This window comes from Bos taurus, chromosome 20, assembly GCF_002263795.3.
Source record: "Bos taurus isolate L1 Dominette 01449 registration number 42190680 breed Hereford chromosome 20, ARS-UCD2.0, whole genome shotgun sequence".
Classification (NCBI taxonomy): Eukaryota; Metazoa; Chordata; class Mammalia; order Artiodactyla; family Bovidae; genus Bos; species Bos taurus.
In genome coordinates, this window is record NC_037347.1 from 66,872,010 (window position 1) to 66,898,921 (window position 26,912).

At 47.6% G+C, this 26,912-nt stretch overlaps 1 long non-coding RNA gene across 1 annotated transcript; it reads right to left on the reverse strand.

Annotated features, from left to right (window-relative positions):
• Positions 1-321: 321 nt before the first annotated feature.
• On the reverse strand, positions 322-25,727 carry LOC112442966 (uncharacterized). The gene is made up of 4 exons (XR_003031194.2): positions 25,656-25,727; positions 24,625-24,751; positions 21,825-21,966; positions 322-723 (listed from the first exon to the last, which is right to left on the reverse strand). It is a non-coding gene; the product is annotated as an uncharacterized lncRNA (long non-coding RNA).
• Positions 25,728-26,912: the final 1,185 nt, after the last annotated feature.

Below are 26,912 nucleotides of genomic sequence, written 5' to 3' on the forward strand. Positions count from 1 at the left end.
TACAGTCACGAAGAGCTGGACACGACTGGGTGACTAAGCATACACACCCTGGGTACCATCTTGAAAGTTGGTACCCCTCTGTGAAGTTACCCCTAATCTTCCCTGCTGCCCCTGAGCCTGCAGTCCTTCTTGACTTGGAATTTTCAGCTTACCAAGTCAGAGGGTTGTGATTCCTGTAAGGTGACTGCACAGCAAGAGAAGTGGCTCTTCCTCTTGGAGACCCCACACCCTGTGTCTTCCTCAAGGGGACAATGTCGGTTTCATGTTTAGGGACTTGATTTAAACAACTGATGAGAATTAAAAATTGTTTTCCTATCTGGAGTCTTATTGTTTTATTTTAGCCAAGATGTTTGTGATTGTGAACACCCCTCACTGGGACTCTGGCCGTGGCAGAGATGAGAGAGGGTTGACAGTGTCCTGAGCTCGCCGCTGTCTCCCTCTCCCTGCAGGAGCCAGGAGGGACCAGAACAAGGTCTTCTGGACCAGAAGCGATGACTGAGATGGTTGTGAGGAGTTAAAGAACAAGTGGAAAGGAGGAAGCCACTGGAGCCAGTGCTCTGTCTGCAGCAGAGAGTCCACAGCTCCTGGTTGAATAAGACCTGTGTTAAAGAGCAGCTTCAGCACCCACAGCTCACAAACCCAAGTAACTACAGACCGATGAGGACTTTGATGTTGCTCAAGTGTGCTTGATTCTTATAGCAACTTGCTTCTCTTTTTTTCTTCCTGGTTAAGAAAGAAGAAAGAAAGAAAGAAAAAAAAAGAACGAAAGAAAAAGAAAGAAAGAAAGGGAAGTTGATCAGTCATGTCCAACTCTTTGCAACCCCGTGGACTGTAGCCTACCAGGCTCCTCTGTCCATGGGATTCTCCAGGCAAGAGTACTGGAGTGGGTTGCCATTTCCTTTTCCAGGGTTCTGGTTAAGAATTTTCCTTTATTAAAACTGCCTTCCCCCCATACACACACACACACACACACACACACACACACACACACACACACAGTCTAAACCTTTGCTAAAACAGTTTCTATACTTGCTTTCCAATATATTTTCCCTGAATGTTTTTATCCCACACTAACCCTTTCTCTTCTTGGCATTTTGTTAATTATGAAGTTGTTATTAATACACCATCTCTTCCCATCACCCACCCCCCCATGCTGAGTCAATTTGGAATTAATTTGTTTCTTATTATTAAAGTAGTTCAGAATCATGCGTAATGTTTTGCAACAGTAGCAACAGAAGAGCAAACCACTCCCATCTTGCCTGCTAAGCACAGACATTGTTTTACATGCTTCATGCACACGTGCTCACATGAGCCAGACAGCCCAGCCCAGTCCTCTGGGACGGGGCCAGCTTCCCTCCAGGCCTCTTCCCCAGCTTCTTTCCCACCTCGCTTCCGCTTCCGAGGGCGGCTGTGTTCCTTCCCACGTCTCCTGCGTTGATCGGCTCCAGCAGGCGCCTGGCCTGGGAGTGTGTGGTCTTCAGGGCGATTCCCGCCTCTCGGCTCCATTCATTCCACATAGTACCGACCTCAGGGGTAGCCCTCAAGGGACTTCCTGTTTCTAAGTTATTGGCAGGGGTCGGAGGGGGGCAGGTCTTCAGGTTCACCTGAAGCTCTCGCAGGGAACGTGAGCCAGTCCGGGAGGGTTGGGAGTGACACTGAAGGAGTGTGTGTGAATAAGAGACAATAGACCCCACTGAAAGGCCGCAGCGCACGTGTTGGTTATTGAGTGATGTTCCCTCTCCTGGGATGATGCTGTGGTGACTTCAAGTCCTCCTTGCAGAGCTGTCTGAAGGTAATTGCGACTATTGATGGCACCTTCATGGAATCCCTGTTGTGTCACGGGGGCAGCACAGGAGCTACTGAGTGCAGAACAGGTGATTCAGTGGGAGGGGGTGAAGACCATGATTTGGGCGCGGTGCATAGGTGCTCCTGGTCCAGTCCCGGCTGAGGCTGGGGGAGAAACTGGGGTGTCAGTCATGTGACCCTGGAGTAGCCTGGGGAAAGCTGACTGTGTCCTAAGTTCAGTTCAGTCGCTCAGTCGTGTCTGACTTTTTGTGACCCCATGGACTGCAGCACACCAGGCCTCCCTGTCCATCATCAGCTCCTGGAGTTTACTCAAACTCATGTCCATTGAGTCGGTGATGCCATCCAACCATGTCATCTTCTGTCGTCCCCTTCACCTCTCACTTTCAATCTTTCCCAGCATCAGGGTCTTTTCCAATGAGTCAGTTCTTCACATCAGGTGGCCAAAGTATTGGAGTTTCAGCTTCAGCATCAGTCCTTCCAATGGACACTCAGGACTGATCACCTCTAGGATGGACTGGTTGGATTTCCTTGCAGTTCAGGGGACTCTCAAGAGTTTTCTCCAACACCACAGTTCAAAAGCATCAATTCTTGGGTGCTCAGCTTTCTCTATAGTCCAACAACTGACTGTGTCCTGGGACTTCTCAAATGTGCTCAGATGTTTACTGTCCATGAATAAATATCCATTTGAACTCCTTCTTGGATATTCTGCTGGGGCCATTTCAGTAAACAAAGGATGAGCAGCCATAAAGTCATTCATGATGAAGGAAAAACAAACAAACAGAATACTGACCCTAGACAACTAAGACTCATATCAAAGGAAAAATTTCCATAAGCCCAGACTCTTGCATCTTTCCACACATAGAAGAGCACTAAACTCATTAACTCTATGTGTCTGTTTTTGTGATTAGCAGTAATCTTTGAAGTTCAACTACATTTTTCTCTTGCAAAACCTCCTCTGTATCTTGTTTTGTCTCTTACCTGTCTGTATCAGTCCCCTAGTGTCCTTAGCAGTGAAGAAAGCAGTCTCAACCTTTGCATTGTGCATTTTTTCGTTTTAGTCAACATTGCCATTCAGCAGATCGGATAATCTTATTTTAATGGGACACGTTTCTATCCTCACTGTATGCCTTCTCCAACTAACTTCACTTTCCAATAAAAAAGGAAATGGTTTACACACATCTTTTTTCCCCTTCTTTCAAGTTGTTTATAATGCAGAGGCAAGTTTGCTCCCTGTGGTCTAGGAGAGGTGCCTCCTTTCAGTATTACCTGCGATAGTCTAGAGAGTGGCCTCCACTGACCTCACTTGCCCTCATTATTGATTAGACACGCTGCTTCACATTTCTAGCATTTGCCACCCATCACAGAAGGGAAGGAGGGTTTCCGTCCCCCAGGAGGGCAGTAGCAAGATCACCACCACTGTGCTTCTTTTTTCCCCCCCAAAATTCAGTGTTTCTTTTCCTCTCTTTAAATCATTTGCACCAGCCCTTTAATGAGCACATGCTTTTTCTTATAAAATTGTTTTTTTCAAGTCAGCCAAAAAAATCAATTTCCTCTCCACCTGTCATCCCCCACTCCCCACACTTATGAGACAAAAGTGATAACGATGTCTGTTTCATTTCCTCTGTGTACAGCAGGAAGGATGATGGGCTGCTGTCATTGGGGGAGGGGAGCTTTAGTTCTTAGCCAGCTTTTTCTGCTTCTGAAATTTCAGCAGAAAGGACATCTTAATAATAGCTTTTGATACATACCAGAAGTTCTGAGAAAGCACATCTATATTTATTTTCAGTTCTATTATGGTGAATCACGAAATATTTAAGATCTATAAGATGGCTTTTTTGAATATTGTGATCACAGGAATAAAAACTCTTTTTACTGTGGATAGAGAAACGTTTATCATAATAACTATGCTTAGCTTTTAAAACTCCCTGTGCAGCCAACCATTTTCATTAGTCCAGCAAATGACATTTATTTTGTGTGGAATCATAACAATTTACTTATTGGGCTAAAGAACCCAAACCAGACCTAAATATTTGATTACCTCTGATGATTATTATACGGGAAAGCTTCAGATCCTCAGTTGCATTTCTGTTTGCTGTTCTATCTTCACATTGATGGTTTCAGGAGGATTTTGGAATGAATCAGCAGTGTTAATATGTGAAAAGCATGTTTTTTTTTTCCCCCTGAACCAGGTACCATGGTATGAAATGTAAAAGTTTGTGGTGGCCAAGCGTTCACACCGATGTTGCTCTTTGATCCTTCTATGTCAGCTCTTCCTATCATTGTGAAGCAGAATTCACCAAGCACTGGATTGTTCACCCACTAATAGGGAACACGAGCTGGGTTTAGACTGCTGTGAGACAGGTTAGTTTTCCCCTACTGATGATGTAAAAGTTAGCTCAAGTGTAGAGATGCATTAATTAAGATGATCACCTTCGACACATGGCCTTTTCTCCATCTCCTCCCTCTTACCTGGGTGTGAGAAACACTCCCTTCCAGTGCATTCTCTGGACTTCTGGCAAATCCATGATCTCAAACACTTCTCTGACCACAAGACCCCTCTCCCAGGACTGTAGTAGCTCCAGAGTTTACACTGGTGCTTTCCAAAATCCTTAGTCTGGAACTCAGGGGCACCCACGTTCCTGCCCACCTGGTCTCCCAACTTCCTCACAAGCCTGAGTATGTCCCCATCCACCCGTCTTGGCCAGCACCTGGCAGCTCACCTCCACCCACACCTCAACCCGGCCTCCTGAAACCTGATTGATTCCCAGAGTCTGCTTAATGCCTCCTTCTGAGCACCTACAATGATGCCACACCGCGTGTGCACACGCCAACTCACGCTCCCACACTGTGTACACACTCCAGCTCACGCTCCCACACTGTGTGTACACACGCCAGCTCACGCTCCCACACTGTGCGCACACGCCAACTCACTATCCCACACTGTGTGCGCACACGCCAGCTCACGCTCCCGCACTGTGTGCGCACACGCCAGCTCACGCTCCCGCACTGTGTGCGCACACGCCAGCTCACGCTCCCGCACTGTGTGCGCACACGCCAGCTCACGCTCCCGGAATCACCATGACTGTTTTGCCCGTGTGCTCAGCTTCCCGTCATACGTCAACATCTGTCTCTACATCTTTGCTCTATCTGTGTGTATGTCCATGTCTGTGTCTGTATATACGTATGTATACTGCTACGTACAGGGTTTTCCCAGGTGACTCAGTAATGAAGAATCTTTCTGCCAGTGCAGAAGATGTAGGAGACGGGACTTTGATCCCTGGGTCAGGAAGATCCCCTGGAGTAGGAAATGGAAACTCACTCCAGTATTCTTGCCTGGAAAGTCCCACAGACAGAGGAGCCTGGCGGGCTACAGTCCATGGGGTCAAAAAAGAGTCGAACATGACTTAGCGACTAAACAACAAAGTAAGGTTAGATGACGTCATAAGGATGAGGCCCTAATCCAGGAAATTCAGTGGCATTATAAGGAGTGGAAGAGAAAGAGCTCTCTTTCCACACACTAAGAAAAGGGCATGTGAAGATGCAACAAGGAGGTGTCCATCTGCAAGCCAGGAAGAGGGCCCTCCCCCCACCTGACCACACTGCCCCCTGATCTCCAGAATTATGAGAAATGGGCTCTTATTGTTTAAGACCCTGATGTGGGAAAGACTGAGTGCAGGAGGAGAAGGGGACGACAGAGGATGAGATGGTGGGATGGCATTACTGACTAAATGGACATGAGTTTGAGCAAAATCTGGGAGATGGTGAAGGGCAGGGAAGCCTGGTGTGCTGTGGTCCATGGGGTCACAGTCCGGCACGACTGAGCGACTGAACAGCAACAACAAAGCCACTGAGTTTGTGGTGTCTGTTGTTATGGCAGCCTGAGCTGACTTCTGCTCCACACGTGGTAAAATCATCCCACAATAATTCAACAACTCAGGGCTCTATGCACTTGGGAAGAAGTCATTTATCTCCACAGTAAGGTTCTGGAAGCAACAATAACGTTGAAACTCAGGTCCTGAATTTTCTGTTTCTTTTTTTCTGACTGCAGATTATGTTGACCTTTAGCCATTGCAGGCTCACGAATTTCGAGAAATCACCAGGTGTGTCAGGAAGCTGTGATAGTAATCGAAAGGATTTGTTTTCCTGCCCTGGCTCTATTCATCTGATTATATTGTAAGCAATATTTGCTTTAGTCCTTGTGGACAAAAATTGTTCATAAACTACAGAGAAATTGCACAGCCTTGGAAGAAATCAACTTGTTAAGTGGGCCATGTTTTTCCCCGTAAGTAAGAGAGAGCCCGTAAGACGTTCTGTTGTGGAAAAAAAAAAGGAAAGGAAAGAAAGGGAAGGAGGGAGGGGGTCCTGTGGATACGTGGCAAGAGCAGGTTTCAGCCCAGGCACGAGGCACCCTCTCCCTCAGGGGCTTATTTTAATAAGGGCACAAAAGTGTGATGCTCTTTCCTCCACTTGGGGGCACTTTTCAAGGACATGTCAATTAATAAAAGCATCTCTGTCAGCAAAGGCAAGCACACCAGTAAGCTGGAATCGATCCATTCTGAAGGCAGAAAGTGGCAAATCACTGGAGAGCAATAATCAGAGTTTGGGGCGGTTCTCTGGGGTGTTACTCTGCGTGGGCTTCTTTAGGCTGTGTCTTTCTGTGGGATGAAGGGAAGCCGAATGCCAGTGACGCTGGAATTTTTGCTTTTTTAGAGGAAATCGAGTTGCCATGCAAAGATAATCACCCAGCAAGGAGGGACCACCCTAGTGGTCTCCACCGAGAGGGTCCCCAGCTGTGGTTGTGCAGCCAGTGTAGACTCCCCGTCACCTGTAAGCGCTCTGTCTCTTGGAAGAACGGAGTGGCAGTGAGATACTCACCTTCCGAACTCTCCCATCAGCGCCCCTGACTTCCTGACCATCTGTCCTCTGACTGCTCTCCGCCGCCCTGATCAACGCCGCCCTCTGTCACAGGTGGCTCTCGGATTCTGGACAACCAACACACGTGGTGCTGGTAGCTTAGTCACTAAATCGTGTCCGACTCTTTGCGACCCCGTGGACTGTAGCCCACCAGGCTCCTCTGTCCATGGGATGTACCAGGGAAGAATACTGGAGTGGGTTGCCATTTCCTTCTCCAGGGGATCTTCCTGACCTAGAGATTGAACCTCTGTCTCCTGCATTGGCAGGCAGGTTCTTTACTGACTGAGCCACCAGGGAAGCCAAAGGAAGACACATGCCAGGTTTAGAATATTTTATTTTGTTTACTGGGAAGGCACAGAAGCTGGGAAAATTGCCATCTCGGTTTGGCTCATAAAAGAACATTCTGAATAAAGGACCAGGACACCCTCTCCACTGCTCCAACACTGGACAGTCTCCCCTCACTTCCACTCCTTCCCAGCGCCATGGCGGCCTGCATTCAAGGGCACCAGGTCCAGGAGATGCCAGGAGGGAGGGAAGACTTGACTTATTCCTGTGACATTCCTCTTGACCCCAAGGTGTCTGCCCTGGAGTTTGTTGTTATAGTTCTGTCGCTAAGTCGTGTCTTAATGCAACCCCATGGACTGCAGCACACCAGGCCTCCCTGTCCTTTACCATCTCCCGGAGCTTGCTCAAACTCATGTTCTTTAAGTCGGTGATGCCATCCAGCCATCTCATCCTCTGTCGCCCCCTTCTCCTCCTGCCCTCAATCTTTCCCAGCATCAGGGTCTTTTCTAATGAGTCAGTTCTTCTCATCAGGTGGCCAAAGTATTGGAGCTTCAGCTTCAGCCTCAGTCCTTCCAGTGAATATTCAGGGTTGATTTCCTTTAGGATGGACTGGTTGGATTGCTTGCTGTCCAGGGGCCTTTCAAGAGTCTTCTCCAGCACCACAGTTCCAAGGTATCAATTCTTTGGCGCTCAGCGTTCTTTACGGTCCAGCTGTCACATCTGTACATGACTGTTGGAAACACCATTGCTTTGACTGCAGCCCTGGTGTATAGCATTCGTCACTCTCAGCCCCAGTGCACTGAGTGTTCCTGGCATAACCAGGACTTTCAGTCCAGATGGAAACGCTCGGAGTCCACCTCATAGCTATCATCAACTGGTCAGGAAAATATTGCTGCTTGAATAATACATAACATCCAGGGATAAAGTAAAGCTAATGCGTTCTTGGGCAAAGAGAGGTTTGGTATATGCATTAAACAGAAAAGGAAACAGAGGTGTCTGGGAGGAAATTAGTTAACAAAAACAGCTTTAATCCAGACACTGGAGTCTGGGACCGCCATGCAGTTTCATCCGAAGCACAGTGAACATGACTGCCTCCTGGCCCCGAGTCTGAGTGGTCGTGTACTGTTGACCATGCTGACCTGTGAAAGCACCTTGCACGGTGCTCCTGGGTCTACCCTCTTGCTCAGATGTCTCCTAGGCTGTTGCTCCAAGGATGAGAGGTTCATTTTTATGAGCTCTCGTGGTTCTTCTGTCTCATGAATCAGCTCTTCCAGAGCTACAGTCCCTGCCAGGCTGCTGCCCTTGTTAGGAGGAGTTATGAGGTCCGGCACAGGATGAACCCTGGATTCTGGCAAAGGATGGAGCTGAGCCAGCCCTCGGCAAGCACTTGCCTCCTCCTTTAGGGCGCTGAACTTAGGGACTGCCCACAGTCCCTGACACCAACTAAACACAACTTTGAGATATTTCCTGTAAAATACAATCTAAGTAAAATGTTTTCCCAATTTATATGGACTTTTCTCTCCTCCAGAGTTAGTTCTTTTAGACAGAACAGTATTTTGTTTGCATCTTGGGAGAAAAAACAGAAGCAGTGGCTAGATGAAAGCCCCACTATGCAAGCCAAAGGATTTAGAGCCATACGGAGAGGGCTTTATTCTTTTGATGAAGAATAAATCAAGAGGTTGTAAATTCAGAACAATAATGGTACAGCTATGATCTCACCACTGTGAGATCTGCCGCTCACTGGCGTGGAGATGGGAAGTTGAGGGTCCATGGAGTAAGGGTCTCCTGAGGGTCAGGAAGGTTTCATAAACTTCATAATCTGACGGTCAGAATTTGTAATTCCTCCTAACGAGAGGATAGCACAATCAACAGGGCACGACTGCTCAGACACAGGGGCTCCCAGGATGGGTCCTCCAAGCTCCTGGTGAGAAGCGCGTGTCAACGTGGCATGTTCCCAAGCTCCCACGAGAGTCTCCATGTGGGTCACAGTCGGAAAGGAGTGACACGGACCAGACTTGAGATCTGCAAACAATTGCCCGGGCTCTCCGCAGAACCGTCGCCTTTTAATTTGAGAGAGTGGCGGTTCTGGTCGCAGAGGTCTGGACGAGCCTGTGACGTTGAGTGCTGGGGGCTCCAGCGTGCAGATGACACTGAGCCATTTTTCGTGCCATTTCCCGAGCCTAGTCCCTGGGGGTTCAGGCGGCATCAGTCCTGGTCAAAGTGCTCTGGGTGGTTTCATTATTTGAAACTGAACCATCTGCTCACCTCTTTGTTTCTTTACAAATTATTCTCATTATTTTAAAACTGCATAGCAGTTAGCGTTTTGGAAATAACACGGAAAGGGATGGGTGTGGGAAGCATGGACCAAGGCTGGTCTGCTGTGTCCCCTGGGGTCAGGGGTCAGCTTCTGGGAGGAGGGGGGATGTGGCAGCCAGTCTTCCTAGGGGACTCTTCAGAGCCCCCATTTTCCCATCTTGGAGGGGGCAGATAGACAATGGATACAATTCCAGGTAGCACAGTGGTAAAGAATCCTCTTGCCAACCCAGAAGACGCAAGAGATGTGGGTTCCATCCATAGGTTGGGAAGATCCCCTGGAGTAGGAGGTGGCAATCCACCTCAGAATTCTTGCCTGGGAAATCCCACGGACAGAGGAACCTGGTGGGCTACAGTCCCTGGAGTTGCAAAGAGTCAGACATGACTGAGTGTGAGCAAAAAATCATAGGCAGCAGCTCCTGTCCATCTCAGGCTCAGACTCTCTGGTGTCCCATGAGGCCTTGTCCAGTAGAATTAATTCTCCATCTTATAGACTGTGTTCTTCATTCTTACTAAACATGGATATTCACCCTCAGATGCAGACAGATGAGCATGCATCTAACCCTGGGAGCAGAGTACTATTTGGAAATATACCCTGATATATTTTTCTCCTTGAAATTCCCATTCACCTTGGGATTCTCCTGCCATTAACCTGGACACGAGGACAAGGCTCATTGTCCCAGGAACAGAAGACACAGAAGGACCCGGAAAGAACACAAGGTTACATTCTTGGTTTTGCTGCCAAAAGAGCCTTGAAAGCTCTAGTTTTAGGTTGCAAGAATTGTGAGAAGAGGGACACATCTTACGAGCTGATTCATTTGTCCTATTTGGGTTTTAGCATGCCGAATCTTGGCTTCGATACCAGGAGCAAACTCTAGAAGCACACGCTACACCACAGGGTTGGGGGAGTGTGGAGGCTGCAAACGCAGTGCCTCCTTCGCAGATCAAGGGGGTGCCCCCCAGGCTAGAGGGACGTGCGAAGGGGCTAGGAGAAGGAGACACCAGCTCCCTATTTCCTCAGGGGAAGCTCCTGGTGGAGAGGACCACAAGGAGCCCCCCAGACAGCGGGAGGGTTCCCTCACTGCGGGGCAGCCGCCACGGCACCGGGCAGGTCTATGCAAAGATGGATGATGTCACATCCTCCCCAACCCCAGCATTCACAACTTCAGCTGAGGACAGAGGACTCTGAAGATGCAGGAGCAACCTCACCCTGAGAGACACAGGTGCTGATGGAGAATGGCCCATGGTGCAGAGGGTCTCAGGACCAGGGGATGTGTAAGCCACAGTAGACACTTCTGCCAACTTGCAAAGGGTGCCTGTGGGGTCAGACCCTCATCCAGGATACCAGCCAGTGTAGAAAATAGCCTCAGATCGAAGGGTCCCTCTTCCTTGGCACCATGAAGTAAGTCCATAAATTCCACATGAAGTGTTACTCTCACGGACAAGGAGACAGGGTGGGCTACATCAGTGTTCTGAACTGAGTGGAAATTCAGCAGAAGTCCCTGATCCAGTTAGCACTGTCCGCTTTGAGCTTCCAAGCTCAAAGTGAGCTTCTGGTTTGAGGTTTTGTGGCCACACATTTTTTAAAAAATTTGTTTTATATTGTATCATAGTTGACTTAGAGTCTTGAGAGTCCCTTGGACAGCAAGGAGGTCAAACCAGTCAATTCTAAAGCAAATCAATCCTGAATATTCAGTGGAAGGACTGATGCTGAAGCTGAAGCTCCAACACTTTGGCCACCTGGTGCAAAGAGCCGACTTACTTCAAAAGACCCTGATGCTGAGAAAGACTGAAGGCAGGAGGAGAAGGGGATGACAGGGGATGAGATGGTTGGATGGCATCACTGAATCAGTGGATGTGAACTTGGGCAAACTCTGGAAGAGAGTGAAGGACAGGGAAGCCTGTTTTGCTACAGTCCATGGGGTCAAAAAGAGTCAGACATGACTTAGTGACCAAACAACAACAAATAGTTGATTTGCAATGTTATGACCATATATTTTAAATGGGCTTCCCAGGTGGTGTGGTGGTAAAGAACTCGCCTGCCAATGCAGGAAGTGCAAGAGACCCAGGTTGGATCTCTGGGTCTGGAAAGTCCCTTGGAGAAAGAAATGTCAGCTCACTCCAGAATTTTTGCTTGGAAAATCCATGGACAGAGGAGCCACACATTTTAAATGACCACACATTTTAAACTTAACACAACCATCTTATCTCATACTGGACAAGAACTTCAATGAATTAGAGAGTCTGCCAGCTGGGTCTTACAGGATAATTCTCCATTAGTTTTGAGTTATGGTCTATTTCACGATTAACGTGAACATTAGTGGGGTGTAGCTTAGGGAAAGGAAAACCTATGCAGAGGAAAATAACCTGAAGCTGGTTTTACCTTTCATCCAACTCTCAATGGTTGTACAACCCTAGCAGAACTGCAAGAAACACACTGAGCTGGGCATTGGAGCCAGATGTCTGGGGAGCAAAGGGTGAGGGGCTTTGGCAGTGCGGAGGGGGCTGCCTGCGAGTATCAGGGGAGCCGCCTTGCAGGGCTTGTTGGAGGCTGATGCTGTCTTCTGGGCCCTACTGACCCAGGGCCACATCCTTGATGGGAGTCAGTGACCTTGACTCCTGTCAGCCTGCTTGCTCAGTGGGGCTCTGCCTTTTCTAGGTTCCATGGGACCCGTTGATCACATGCCTGGGGTTAACAGCCTCACTCTCCTTCCAGGGCTGCCTGCTGGGCCAGCTAGACCTGGTTCTGGGCAAACTCTGGCCCCCTGCTCCTCACTCCTCATCACTGCTCATTGCTCAGTTCTCCCTTCCTCCACTTCTCTGGCTTGCGTGGTCCTACCGGGGGGTCACAATGCTGCCCGCTCTTCATTTGCAGCCTAAAGGTTGGTTCTGAGAATAGTCCTGGCTCCGGGCCTAGAGAAAAATCACCTAGTCAGACACCAAATTAGAATTTAAAAGGTTGCTTAGTGAGCATAAAATTGGAGCAAAGTGAGTCGGGTATTCTTTAGGGATGTTCCCAATGTGCTGTGGTAGCAAGATATGGTGTCCTTTTCAACACCAGGCTATTTCCAGAAGAAGATCTGGGAAGGGACACCTGAAATCAGGGCATCCATCCTCCGAGACAGGGCTTGGAAGAGCACAGACGCCCGCCTCCCACTCCCACTTCTGGCTACATATTCCTCTTGTTTGCTCAAGGCTGATACTTTACAGGCTGGGAGACTGTCTCATCTTCTATTAGTTCTGTTTGCATCACTTGCTTCCTGATGGGATTTTGAGGAGGTGCCTTAATCTCATCAGTGATGTATTTACAGATCTGGAAAGACTTGCTGATGAGTGAATCTTACCCTCTGTGTCAAGTCTCAGATTTCCCATTAGAGGATGGGGCCACCTGACCCACACTCACAGGAGGCCTGGGGACCGCTCACTGTTCCCCTCTGGGTCATGGGCTTCACCCCCTCCGCTGCCCTTCTGCCTGTCCACCCACAGGCTCCAGTCAGCTCAGCATGGCCCTATCTTCTGACCAGGAAAGACCCTCTGAAATTGACCCCTGAAGCCTGAACACCCCCTCTTTATTTGGAGTTTTATTTGATTAATGTGTGTATTACTTTACTGAGACTGTCATAATGAACTATTACATATTAAGTGGCTTAGAACAGCAGAAATTTACTGTCTGATGATTATGGAGACCAGAAGTCTGAGACCAAGAGGTTGGTAGAGCCAGGCTCCCTCTGAAGGGGCAGGTGATGGGTCTGCTCCAGACCTCTCTCCGAGCCTCTAGCAGCCTCTGGTGTTGCCTGGCTTATAAATGTTCCACACCACCCTCTGCCTCCACGTCATCTTCCCTGTGTCCAAATTTCCCCTCTATAAGGACAGCCGTCCTGTTGAAGTACAGCCCAAAGTTAATGGACTTATTTGAGCTTGATTATCTCATAAAGATATCTGGTATATATCAGATATATCTGGCATATCTCTGATATACCTGGTATATCTGGTATATCCCTGATATTCCTGGTATATCCCTGATATATCCTCGAGGTATCTTGATTATCTCGTAAAGATATTTGGGATATATCAGATATATCAGGGATATATCTGGTATATATCAGGGATATAAAGATATCCCTGATACCTCAGTTAGTAAAGAATCTGGCTGCAATGCAGGAGACCCCGGTTTGATTTCTAGACTGGGAAGATCCCTTGGAGAAGGGAAAGGCTACCCACTCCTATATTCCGGCCTGGAGAATTCCATGAACTGTACAGTCCATGGGGTTACAAAGAGTCAGACATTACTGAGTGGCTTTCACTTTCACTTTCATCTCATAAACAGGGCTTCCCAGGTCACTCAGACAGCAAAGAATCCACCTGAAATGCAGAAGACACAGGTTCGATCCTTGAGTCAGTAAGATTTCCTGGAGGAGGGCATGGCAACCCACTTAGGATTCTTGCCTGGAAAATCCCGTGGACAGAGGAGCCTGGCGGGCTACAGTCCCTAGGGTCCCAAAGAGTCAGATACGACTGAAGCAACTTGGCACGCAGCCTGCATCTTGTAAAGACCCATAAGGTCACATTATGAGGTAGTGGGAGTTTAGAACTTCAACACACACAGTTTAAGGGACACAGCTCAGGCTGTAACTGTGTGTGGCCTCCATGAAGGTAGGAAGCTTATTCCCTGTTATCTCCAGGGCAGCCCCTGAGCCTACTGGGCTGTCTGGTGTGGAGGGAGTGCCTAATACTTATTGTTGATTGAATGCCTGGGAGCTGATTATTTAAGATAAACACAACCTCCTTCCAGCTGCCTCCATGCATTTGTGGCAGTCTTTAGTAAGAACTGCTTGCAAGCATCTTAAATTGGCCACAACCACACAAAAACTAAGCAGAAAATCCAACCCCTCCTGCCTGTCTTCCCCATTCTCAAAGCTCGAGAATCTGAATTTGTGGAAAAACACAGTGAATTTGTTCCTGTCTTCCATTCTCCTTCTCCATCTTTGGCTGCAAAGAATATAATCAATCTGATTTTGTTATTGACAATCTGGTGATGTCCATGTATAGAGTCATCTCTTGTGTTGTTGGAAGAGGGAGTATTCTATGACAAGTGTGTTCTTTTGACTTCCTGAAACTCTGTTAGCTTTTAACTTGCTTCATTTTGTACTCCAAGGCTAAACTTGCCTGTTACTCCAGGTATCTCTTGACTTCCTACTTTTGCTTTCCGGTCCTGTATGATGAAAAAGACGTCCTTTTTTTTCTTTTGATGTTAACTCTAGAAGGTCTTGTAAGTCTTCATAGTACCATTCGACTTCAGTTTCTTCAGCATTAGTGGTTGGGGTATAGACTTGGATGACTGTGATGTTGAATGGCTTGCCTTGGAAATGAACTGAGATCATTGTGTCATTTTTTGAGACTGCACCCAAGTGCTGCATTTCAGACTCTTTTGTTGACTATGAGGGCTATTCCATTTTTTCTAAGGGATTCTTCACACAGTAGTAGATATAATGGTCATCTGTATTAAGTTCTCCCATTCTCATCTATTTTAGTTCACCGCTTCTTAAGATGTAAGTATTCACTCTTGCCATGTCCTGCTTGACCACATCCAATTTACCTTGATTCATGGACCTATTAATAGCATTCCAGGTTCCTATGCAATATTGTTCTTTATGGCATCAGACTTTACTTTCACCACCATTATCCTGAATCAATGAGCAGTAGAGAGAAATGGAACAATAGAAGGAGTTTGATTTTGGAAAAGTACAGTTACCACATTCAGCAACAGACAATGAGGATTTCCAGTTACCTGTGAATTTCCCATGTGTGGCACTAAACTTGTGCTCAAATGTATTTCTCGCTTGTCTGAAATCCAGACACAACTGGGCTCCCCCTGTTTAGTCTGGCAACCCTGCTGGGGTTGTCTATGTGGTCATGTACTAAATTACTGATGATTGCAGCAGACTCCTCTGGAGGTGGAGGAGCTGGAGGTGGGGGGAGTGGGACTCAGCGATGACAGGTGGAGGCTGCAGAGATCTTGGTGCATGCACTGTGGTTATTTCCTGCCTTTTTTTCAGTTTCTCTCTTTTAGGTACACACAGCTCCAGAGCCCCTTTCCACCTGCCCCTCCCCCTCGCCCCTCTTTCTGCCTCTTGTGTCCTCTGAGGCAATAGTCCTCCCTAGGTAGTAGGTAGTGTGTGTGTGTGTGCAGTGCTTACACTAGGCACTGCCTTAACAGGTGCAGTGCTGTCACTCACCCCGTGACTCACTCCCAAGGCATGTTTCCATTGTTAACTGACTTCTTGTTCCTGGAACACCAAAGATTCTTTGGACTCATGGTCGTTCCAGGTTAGAATGTCCTCTATGTCTCTTTCCAGTTAGATGATGGAGTTGTTATTACTCTCATCTACAAAATGACAATAGCAGCAGGTGAAGCTTATATATTGTGATTAAATTCAATAGCTTAATTAAGCTGTCATGGACCTAACAGAGAGTAAGCACTCAAAGATGTTAGCTGTAATCACCATCGTCTTCACCACGATCATCATCATGCTCATTATCACCATCAGAAGCACCACCACCACCATAACCATCACCACCATCATCACCACCATAACCATAACTATTATCATCACCACCACCATAACCATCACCATCGTTATCACCACCACCATCACCACAGCTATTACCAGCATCACCACCATACCATCACCACCATCATGATCACCACCATGACTATTACCATCACCACCACCATAACCATCACCACCATCATCACCACAATCATTATCACCATCACCATCGCTATTCCCAGCATCACCACCATCCCATCGCCACCATCATGATCACCACCATGACTATTACCATCACCACCACCATAACCATCACCACCATCATCACCACCATCATTATCACCACCATGACTATTACCATCACCACCACCATCGCCATCACCACCATCATCACCACCATCATTATCACCATCACCATCGCTATTCCCAGCATCACCACCATCCCATCGCCACCATCATGATCACCACCATGACTATTACCATCACCACCACCATCGCCATCACCACCATCATCACCACAATCATTATCACCATCACCATCGCTATTCCCAGCATCACCACCATCCCATCGCCACCATCATGATCACCACCATGACTATTACCATCACCACCACCATAACCATCACCACCATCATCACCACCATCATTATCACCACCATGACTATTACCATCACCACCACCATCGCCATCACCACCATCATCACCACCATCATTATCACCATCACCATCGCTATTCCCAGCATCACCACCATCCCATCGCCACCATCATGATCACCACCATGACTATTACCATCACCACCACCATCGCCATCACCACCATCATCACCACCATCATTATCACCATCACCATCGCTATTCCCAGCATCACCACCATCCCATCGCCACCATCATGATCACCACCATGACTATTACCATCATCACCACCATCGCCATCACCATTATGTCCGTCATTATCATACCATTGTCAAAAGGTCATCGTGCTTTTCATTGTGCATGCTCATCATCATCACCTTTCTCATCAGTTTACTCATATTATCTGCTAGGAGAACTTTGCCTGTTTAAAATCTGGATTGAATTGTTTAAATCCTTAGTTCACCTTTGTGGAAGTAATTTTATTGATACCTCCTTTGTTGATAAATGCTCTAGTGGTTACATCCTCAGGGTTGCCTTTGGGTCAGCAGAAACCTGCCTCTATTGACTTATTTGAGTGTAGCAAATATCTTACCAGTGAGTGAGTGTAATCCTTGATCTGAATGGCTTTCATCCTGACATACAGTTCTTCACTCACCCAAGCATTTAAATGTGTAAAAGACTTTATGGAAACCTTGAGGAACATGATAGAGTTAATACTGTGTCAATGCAAGCAATTTTAGATAGTTCAGTTCACAAAATCTCCTCTCCATGTCCTCAACTCACCCCCCGTATTCTTCCATGTCTCCAATATTCACTTTTCCACCTCTCTTCCTCTCATCTCTTGCTGGAGGCCCCAACTTCCTGCTCTGGTCCCCTATCTCATATCAACTTTGTCCTCCAAGTCTTACATTTACTTCAGATAACTTATCAAAATGTTTTCCCATATATGCTTCCTTTTAAAAAGAGTCTAGTGCAAACTATTTAAATGATAAAATCTTATTTCAACTACAATTACAATCATCCCTAGGTATCCATGGGGGATTGGTTCCATAAGCCCCTAAAGATACCAAATCCATGAGTATTCAAGTGCCTTGTATGAAATGGTGTAGTACCATGAATATTTCCCATGTGGCTCATCCACAGAGAATCTGCCTGCCAATGCAGGAGATGTGGAGAAGGGTTTGATCCCTGGGTTGGGAAGATCCCCTGGAGGAGGGAATGAGAACCCACTCCAATATTCTTGCCTGGGAAGTTCCATGGACAGAGGAGCCTGGGGGGCTATAGTCCATGGGGTTGCAAAGAGCTGGACATGACTGATCACACATGCAGCAAGAATATAACCAGCCCTCCATATCCATAGGTTCTGCTTTTGGGGATTCAACCAGTTGAATCCATGGATGCAAAACTTGTGGATACAGAGGGTTGATTATAGTTTGAAAGATTATAGTTTGAAAGGGAACTGCCTGAGCTGCCTTCTTTAAAAACACATGCTAAAAAGAATGAAATAATGCCACCTGCAGCAATGTGGATGGGTCTGTATATTAGCACACTATGGAAGTTACTCAGAGAAAGACAAATATCATATGATATCACTTATATGTTGAATCTAAAATAAGGCACAAATGAACATACCTGTCTATGAAATATAAAAACACTATAAAACACAAAAAGATATAGAAAACAGACTTGTGTTTGCCAGCAGGGATGGGACTAAATATAGGATGGGACTTCACTGGTGGCTCAGATGTTAAAGAATGTACCTGCAATGTGGGAGACCCAGGTTCAATCCCTGGGTTGGGAAGAGCCCCTGGAGAAGGCAATGACATCCCACTCCAGTATCCTTGCCTGAAGAATCCCATGGACAGAAGAGCCTGGGGGGTGGAGCTACATTCCATGGGATCGCAAAGAACCGGACATGACTGAGTGATAGGATGGATTAACAACATGGTCCTACAATATCCTGTCATAAACCACAATGGAAAATAAGTGAAAATAACTGAGTCACTTTGCTGTACAGCAGAAATGAACACATTGTAAATCAACTCTATTTCAATAAAAAAGTGCATGCTTCCTTTCAGCCTGAAATAACAATTCTATTTAATTTTTGTCTTCAGCACGAGGAATTGAGTCTCTTTCATCTCAGACACCAGAAACATGTTTAGTTTGATTTTCACATGGCTTCATCATGAATTCCTAATTACTGTCAGGTATTTTTATTTGTACGTAATGAATGAAAGCAATGGTAGAAAAGAGTTCTGTTCTAGAAGTCCTTCAGCAGGAACAGTTGGGAAATTTGAAAGGTTTAAATGTGTGTGGGCAGAAAGCCAGGCAGAGTCAGCCTCAGAGGATAACTTTTCTGCTGGAAAGCCTGCCTGGAAGCATTCCCGTGATTCAGTTCTGAGACTCGCATGTTAGCCTTATTGTTGGAGACTGGATCTGGTTCTGAAGGAGCAGTGAACATTCAAGATGTTGGCACTGAGCCCCATTGACCTGCATAGCTCCCTGAAGCTTGCGCTCTTTGAGCCAAGGGATGGTTTATTTATTTATTTATTTTTAAATCATTCACTGATTTTTGGCTGTGCTGGGTCTTCATTGCTGTGCGTGGGCTTTTTCTAGTTGTGGCGAGCAAGAGATACTCTCCAAGGAGCTGCTCTCCTTGCAGTGCACAGGCTTCTCATCGCAGTGGCTTCTCTTGTTCTGGAGACGAGCTCTAGAGCTCAGGCTTCAGTAAGTGCAATGCACGGGCTCAGTAGTCTCAGCATCCAGGCTCTAGAGCACAGTAGTTGTGATGCACGGGCTTAGGTGCTTCATGGCATGTGGCATCTTCCTGGGTCAGGGACTGAACCTATATCTCCTGCACTGGCAGGCAGATTCTTTACCACTGGAGAACCAGGGAGCCCCAAGAGATGTTTCTGAAGCTTCAGCACTAAAATCATTCCTTTTAACACTGGGAACCGCCCCCTACTTTGCGGGAGTAATCATTACACTTACGACTGTGAGGGAATACACCCTCATGTCAACAGAGGTTCCTAAGCTTCATTATCACTCTAATTTTTATTTACTTATTTGGCTGCATTGGGTCTTAAGTTGTATCATGCATGACATTTCACTGTAGCACACAGGCTCTCCAGTTGTAGCTCACAGGATTTCCAGTTGTAGCTCAAAGGCTCTCCAGCTATAGCTCACAGGCTCTCCAGCTGTAGCTCACAGGCTCTCCAGCTGTAGCACACAAGTTCTCCAGCTGTAGCTCACAGGCTCTCCAGCTGTAGCACATAGACTCTCCAGCTGTAGCACACAAGTTCTCCAGCTGTAGCTCACAGGCTCTCCAGCTGTAGTACATAGACTCTCCAGCTGTAGCACACAAGTTCTCCAGCTGTAGCTCACAGGCTCTCCAGCTGTAGCTCACAGGCTCTCCAGTTGTTGCACACAGGCTCTCTAGTCCAGCTGTGGCTCACAGGCTCTCCAGCTGTGGCTCACAGGCTCTCCAGCTGCAGCTCATAGGCTCTCCAGCTGTAGTACATAGACTCTCCAGCTGTAGCACACAAGTTCTCCAGCTGTAGCTCACAGGCTCTCCAGCTGTAGCACATAGACTCTCCAGCTGTAGCACACAAGTTCTCCAGCTGTAGCTCACAGGCTCTCCAGCTGTAGTACATAGACTCTCCAGCTGTAGCACACAAGTTCTCCAGCTGTAGCTCACAGGCTCTCCAGCTGTAGCTCACAGGCTCTCCAGTTGTTGCACACAGGCTCTCCAGTCCAGCTGTGGCTCACAGGCTCTCCAGCTGCAGCTCACAGGCTCTCCAGCTGTAGTACATAGACTCCCCAGCTGTAGCACACAGACTCTCCAGCTATAGCTCACAGACTCTCCAGCTGTAGCTCACAGACTCTCCAGCTGTAGCTCACAGGTTCTCCAGCTGTAGCTCACAGACTCTCTAGCTGTAGCACACAGGCTCTCCAGCTGTAGCTCACAGACTCTCCAGCTGTAGCACACAGGATTTCCAGCTGTAGCTCACAGACTTTCCAGTTGTAGCTCACAGACTTTCCAGCTGTAGCTCACAGGCTCTCCAGCTGTAGCACACAGACTCTCCAGCTGTAGCTCACAGGCTCTCCAGCTGTAGCTCACAGGCTCTCCAGCTGTAGCTCACAGACTCTCCAGCTATAGCACACATACTCTCCAGCTGTAGCACACAGGATTTCCAGCTGTAGCTCACAGACTCTCCAGCTGTAGCTCACAGGCTCTCCAGCTGTAGCTCACAGGCTCTCCAGCTGTAGCACACAGACTCTCCAGCTGTAGCACACAGGATTTCCAGCTGTAGCTCACAGACTCTCCAGCTTTAGCTCACAGGCTCTCTAGCTGTAGCACACAGGATTTCCAGCTGTAGCTCACAGACTCTCCAGCTGTAGCACACAGACTCTCCAGCTGTAGCACACAGGCTCTCTAGCTGTAGCACACAGGATTTCCAGCTGTAGCTCACAGGCTCTCCAGCTGTAGCTCACAGGCTCTCCAGCTGTAGCTCACAGACTCTCCAGCTGTAGCTCACAGGTTCTCCAGCTGTAGCTCACAGGTTCTCCAGCTGTAGCTCACAGACTCTCCAGCTGTAGCTCACAGGCTCTCCAGCTGTAGCTCACAGACTCTCCAGCTGTAGCACACAGGATTTCCAGCTGTAGCTCACAGACTTTCCAGTTGTAGCTCACAGACTTTCCAGCTGTAGCTCACAGACTCTCCAGCTGTAGCTCACAGGCTCTCCAGCTGTAGCTCACAGACTCTCTAGCTGTAGCACACAGGCTCTCCAGCTGTAGCACACAGTCTCTCCAGCTGTAGCACACAGGATTTCCAGCTGTAGCTCACAGACTTTCCAGTTGTAGCTCACAGACTCCAGAACGCATGGGTTCAGTAGTTGCGACTTGCACTTAGTTACTCTGAGGCGCATGGGATCCTAGTTTCCAGACCAAGCATTGAAACTGTGGCCAGTGCATTGCAAGGCAGATTCTTAATCACTGAACCACCAGGGAAGTCTTACTCTAATATTTTGACATTGAAGAATTGGATTTTAGCAGTAGGGTTAATGCCAAAGGACTCTAGAAATTTATAAATGAGAACTTCATGGGTAAAATTATTTAATTGGGGGAGCTTTGTAATTCCCAAATTGGCAGCACAGTAGATAAAGTTACAGTGAAATTTCACTCAGCGTGAAATCAACCATGGCATTGAATTTTCAGCAAATGCAGCTTGAAGATTCAAGCCTGCATAAGCTCAAGGCAAATGCTCTTCAGCCTATGTGATAAAGGAAGAAAGTTAGACAGAAAGAGCCAGTGATGTCCTACCTCCTGTCTCCATGTTCTACTCTCTTACTTCACTGGCTTCATCTCTCCTGTTTCAATTCAGAGTCTTGGGCTGGCAGCTGCTTTTAAAGGGAACAGTATGGGATGCGGGGGCGGGTGGAGGGGGCGCGGTTCTTCTGGAAACCTGGACCAGAAAGCGAAGGGATTAGCCAGAATGCTCTTGTGGAATCTCTAAAGTCAGAAGAGGGTGTGTCTGGGATGGAGCCAAGGTCTGCACTGGGGACTGGGCTGCCTGCTGCCCTGGAGGAGGGATGTGAGAGCAGAATCAAGGCCAGGAGGAATGGCCAGTGGTCAAGGGTGTGTTGAGAGGCACTGGAGACCAGTGTAGACATGATGAGTGGGTAGTGGGATGTCTGTGTGTCTGCTTCCCAGAGTGTTTGTGGCTGGTACTTCTCCACTTCCCCTTGAAGCACTGATGCTGCTCAGGTGCAGTGAATTGGACTTTTTACTGAATATCTCCTTTTGCCGGATTCAGCATCAGATGTGACTCCTGCTTGAGGAACAGCCACTCTTGCTTGGACACAAAGGAACCAGACTGCACAGTTGGAGGAGAGCAGGAGCAGAGACACATGCAGCCTCTTTGGGCCCCCAGAGGACTCAATCTGTGGTCTCAAAAGTGGAGAGTAGCAAACGTTCTGGTGGAGAAGAGGCGAGGCTGCGTCAAGCACACACAGAGGGCAGCAGGGAAACATGCTACACTTGCTCAGAGAATGGCAAGGGCTGGCTGAGGCTGGGGTGGTGGGAGGGGCTTCCTCAAGAAAGGAGACTGCACAGAGGGGATGGGACACCCGAGCTGGGAGGTGACAGGCCTTCCCAGGTGCTCTCTGGTTTCTAACTGAGCGTTCATAGCTCCATCACACTTCAGGTTTCATTTTCGGGCTCACTCACCTCCGGATGCTTCCTGCTCAACATGGTAGCTAACTCACAGTGGTCTCCTGCCCCCTGTCCTGTGTAGACTGGTCTCCACACCAGTCTACTCGGTCAGATCAGTGCCCCCACAGCCTCCAGACTGACTGGACTCTGGGCTGTGGCCTTGGACCCTTGCATGGTCATCTGCATCCTTTCCCCTGGATGGGAGGCTGGTACCCTAGCTGGTACTTCCATGCCTGCTGCAAGCCCCACCTGGCCTTTTCATTTCACACCCTTCTGACCTTCTTCTTATTCCTGGAACAAGTCTTTCTAGTTGGAAAGGTCCCTGCCCTCCCTGACCTCTGCAGGGCTCTTCCGTGCCATTCAGGGTTCTGAGCGGTGCTCCATCCTCTCTCCACAAACCTGCGTCCACCTCCATCCTGCACTGCACCCCATCACCAGCGTGCGACCTCGATCCTGCACGGCATCCCATCACCAGTGTGTGACCTCAATGGTTCCTGCTGGTGCTATTCGGCTCATAATCGTGTTGATTCATTTACTGCCTGTTGGCCTCCCTGGGCCCCCCTTCCCTGGCTCAGTAGGGGCAGGAGACCCACTTGCCTTGGTCCACCTCTCCACCCACCTGCGGCCATGCGCTGGTGGCAATCTGAGCTGGGCAGGCCACTTGCTGACTGTTGAATAAAGAACCGAGGCACAGGGAGAGGGTGGCAGTGGAACCAGAGGGGCAGGGTTTCCCCGTGCCTGGGCAGAGCAAGGCGACCCACATGTGAATAAGCCCAAATCAGCGCCCAGCAGAGGCCAGCCCGGTCCCTGCACATCCCTGTCCTCCCATCACACCCCATCCTTTTATACTTGATGCAGACACTCCCACGGCCCTCCGGGGATCTGGCCGTACCCTCTAAGTATGAGTCAAGTCTTCATGGCCTTCAGGGGTTCTACGTACAGTACTTTTCCAACAGTAACATCTCCCACTGCAGGCAGGGAGGCTATCATGGGAAAGGGTCTGAGCCCCTGATGGGACAGTCAAGAATTGGGGGAAAGGAGGCCTGGAGCTTCAGGGACTTCCTGCCCTCTCCTGTGATCCTGAGCCTGGAAGAGGTAGTGGTGGCCTGGAGAATGAGAGGAGCCTTGACTCGGGACACTGAGCATTTTACAGAGGCAGGCGGCCTGAGCTGGTGTGTGTTCACAGGGGTGATGCTCCCAGCGGTACAGAAATCTCTCCAGCCCCTGACCCCCACATGACAACCCACCCCTCTCTCCTGGACTTCACACCAGTTTGGGGCAGGTTCCTCCATGGCCAGCACTGAGTGGACCACACCCACCTCTCCCCCAAGGCATTCTTAGTGGAATCACGTGTACAACTGTTTCCTGATTCACACTTAGGGTGGACAAATATCTAAAAGTGATGGAACGCTCCAACACTGAGTGATACCTGGTGATGAAACGCAGACTCTATCGTCCTACAAGTGAAGAGGCATCTCTCCACACCAAGGTCAGAACCACACCTGCACTCCCAGGAGTCAGAAGACGAGCAGGAGGGAATGTCTGGAGGTGATGGGCACAGCAGCAGCCGTGGGGATGGGGGCCACTTCCAGGTGCCAAGACCACCCCCAAGACCTGGGTGGATGAGACATGAGGCTGCTCTTTCCCTGAAGTACATTCATTGAAATGTGCCATGTTTAGAATTATCGATCTGATTCCATTGTCAAGGTCTCACTGACAATGTGGGGAACGGACAGGTTCATCTCTGTTAAAGTAATCTGCTCCTATTCAGGGACCAGCGGAGTGCACAACATGTTCCTGGTACTTTTAAGCACATCTCTTAGCGCCCTCCTCAGCACCCTGAGAAGTGGGGTGAGTCTCCTCTTTATAGTTGACAGCACGGCAGGGCCAGTGTGGCTGAGATACTCACCATGATGATGACAGGCTGAACCAGGATTTGAACACAGGCCTAAGGAGACTGAATCCTGGGTGATGGTTTCCGCCCTTCACACGGAGTATCTCACTAATGCATGGAGCCTTCTAGGTGTAACCTGTTCCTGGTGATAAAATTATAAACATGCATTATTGAGAACTTGGAGAACAGACGAGGGTACATAAAAGAAGACAAACAGCAACTATTTTCCCACTGTAAAAACTCATTATTATGTCTTGATATGCTTTATTTTCCCTAAACTTCTCGTTTTGTCTTTCCAAAGCGTATGCCAGATCATTTTATATGAATTTCTAAAAATTTATTTTCCTGCCTAACAACTCAGTATGGGCCCTCTATTATTGCTGAGCACTGGTTGCTCAGTGCTGGCTGAGAGTCCCAGGGTTGTGTGACATGCATCCAGAGGATAAATTGTGATGCTTCAAATCTAGGTTTATGCATTCAAACCCTTTCTAATTTCTCCCCCTTTTGAAGCAAACTCATTTCGATCAACTTTGTACATAAATGTTTGACTGTGGTTTTGATAATTTTCTTGGGACAGCATCCTTTTTACGTGTTTCCAAAGGGGGACAGCTCTGTCCCCTGGTTATGGTCTTAGAGCCTCTAGATGCCATTTGTTTTGCAAAACAAGACATCAGGAAACACCATGAGTGAAGTTGCAGGAAGAAACATCCTTTAAAAGAAGGCTTGGTTGAGGAAAGCATCCGCGTCTCTTGATCATTGCTCCTCCATCAAACCTGGGTGACCTGGAGCCTCCCCTCCTGTCTGGAAGCTTACAGAAGGCCACTTGGCTCAACAGGAGAACTAGCTGTCCTTGTCCTGGGGGCTCCACAGGGTCACCGTTTCTAACCAGGTCAATTCTGCTGTTAGAGTGGCACCGAAGCCCTCTAGTCCCCCTCCAGCAATTGTATGGAGTGTTCTGGGGTGAGGTCCCATCTACTCCATGGTAAGCACGCAGCTCTCTGCAGGTAACCGGAGCTCAGAAGCTCACGTGCTCTCCAACACGTCACCTGTTTCCCATGGTGCCAAGTTGTGCTCATGGTGTGAGGTGGCAGTTCCTCTGAGTGCCAGGGTGAGGTGGGGGAACCTTTGTGGAGCCTTCTCAAATTATTAAGTACCAGGTAACCACAGAATGTTGGGTGAGTGCTCCCCATTGTTACCTGCTCCTCAATAATCGCCTTTAGCTCTGTAACTTCCTGGGATTGGTAGGACACCTGGCAACTATGGAACACACGGAATTCATGGGGATTAAGGGGATTAATTGTGGGGATGGTGCCAGTGACAGGGCTCCTGAGAAAAGGGCTGGCTCAAAGGACCTCCACTCAGTGATGATTCTTTAGTTCACATCTTTGAATAGCTTCTTAGTAAGATAGCACATTAGAAATGTTATATACACTGTTGCATTTGTATTTCACAAATTAGTGATATTCACAAAAAGTGATATTACACATATCTTGTGGTATCTCTTCTATGTGGCATCAAAAAATGGTACAAATGAACTTATTTACCAAACAGAAATAGAGTCACAGACGTAGAAAACACACTTATGGCTGCCAAAAGGAAAAATAGGGGAGGGATAAACTGGGAAATTGGAATCAACAAATACACACTTGTGAAATAGATGACTATTGATAATAAGAACCTGCTGTAGAGCACAGGGAACTCTACTCAATACTCTGTAATGACCTATACGGCAAAAGAATCTAAAAAAGAGAGGATGTATGTATATATATAACTGATTCACTCTGCTGTACAGCAGAAAGTAACACAGCATTGTAAACCAACCATACTCCAGTAAAAATTAATAAAAAGTAAAAGAAGTAATAATGAGAATTTTGAAAGTACGAAGGTTGAAAAGTAGGAAAGCCAAAACTTTTCTGACAGATAATGTGATTATGTCCATTAATAGACTATTGGAATTTATAATAAGGGTAGTCAGGTCACTAAAATAATGCATAGAAACTCTAAATTGATATCTATAAGCATACAAATTAGAAAATTAAATCTAAAAAGATATTTACAACAACATAAAAACATCAAATATTTAAGAACAAGTGGCACAAATATGTAAGACTTTATGAGAGCACTATTAATAAGAGAAATTTAAAATAATAAGTGGAAGAGTATATCATGTTTACAAAGGGGAAGGTTCACTATTTTGTAGACATCAGTGCTTCCAACATGGTCTCTAGATTCAATGCAATTCCAGTAAAACTGCTAACTGGGTGAAGTGTATGTATGTGTAATTGAGAAGCTGATTCTAAAAT